General features: G+C 53.4%; 1 protein-coding gene across 4 annotated transcripts in view; it reads right to left on the bottom strand.

The window, feature by feature from the left end:
• The window catches only part of B3gnt4 (UDP-GlcNAc:betaGal beta-1,3-N-acetylglucosaminyltransferase 4), a 3,336-nt gene that overhangs the window by 2,271 nt on the left and 323 nt on the right, over positions 1-742 (bottom strand). The window contains exon 1 of one of the 4 annotated variants that reach the window (XM_031337821.1): positions 691-713. The exons of the other annotated variants lie outside the window; for them this stretch is intronic. The gene's annotated coding sequence lies outside the window, so the exon portion shown is untranslated. Of the gene's footprint in view, positions 1-690; positions 714-742 lie in introns of those variants that run through there. 4 annotated transcript variants of the gene reach the window in all.

The following is a 742-nucleotide window of genomic DNA, read 5'->3' as shown; positions in this document are numbered from 1 at the left end:
ACACCTAAGTATAGGGAACAGAGGTACTGGTGTAGCAGCCAAATCCCTGAATACACATTACCATATCTCTCCCATCCTTCAGTTTAAAAAGTGTCTCTTTGACCTTGTCCCTAGAGATGTCTAGAGCATCTCTCCTACCATCTCCAGAGTTAGCTAAGCAGCTAGGGACAGACACCCTAGCAGGCATGAGATAGATCAGATGTTGCTAAGGATGAAGTGATTGAGGAAAGGCCACAAGACCTTGGGATATCTCTGCAAGTGCATGAAGCAAGCGGACAAAAAAAATGACAAGCAGAGAGAAACATCCAAGCTCTGAGCTGAAGGAGGAGCCACGCAGACAAATCTGAAGATGAGGAGAGCTGTCATCAAGAGGAGCTCGGAATGCCCTGCAAAGCTCAGGAGCCACACCTGAGAGTGCAGCCAAGGAGTAAACGGGTGCCTATGATTTTAACCTGATTCTTCCGGGAGGGGACTGAAGCTGCAAGACAGCTCTTAAGCTGCAAGGCAGAGCTGAGCCTCGCGGGGATGCTGTGACAGCAGTTTTAACTACTCGGGGAGATCGCAGGCATGAAGTCCGCTGCCATCCGGCCACTCAATGAGGGGGCTCTCGTTTGTCCCGTAACCTGGTAGCCCGCCCACACCAACGCCCCCTAAACCCACCCAAAGTCCCGGAAAAGCCCACCTCCCTACCCCGATCACCGTCCCGCGGGACCGGATCCTCCCTCAGCGCCCTCGCCCTCGG

This window comes from Mastomys coucha, unplaced genomic scaffold (genome assembly GCF_008632895.1).
Source record: "Mastomys coucha isolate ucsf_1 unplaced genomic scaffold, UCSF_Mcou_1 pScaffold22, whole genome shotgun sequence".
Taxonomy (NCBI): domain Eukaryota; kingdom Metazoa; phylum Chordata; class Mammalia; order Rodentia; family Muridae; genus Mastomys; species Mastomys coucha.
Note: the sequence above shows the minus strand (reverse complement) of the source record. Positions and strands in the feature narration are given on the sequence as shown.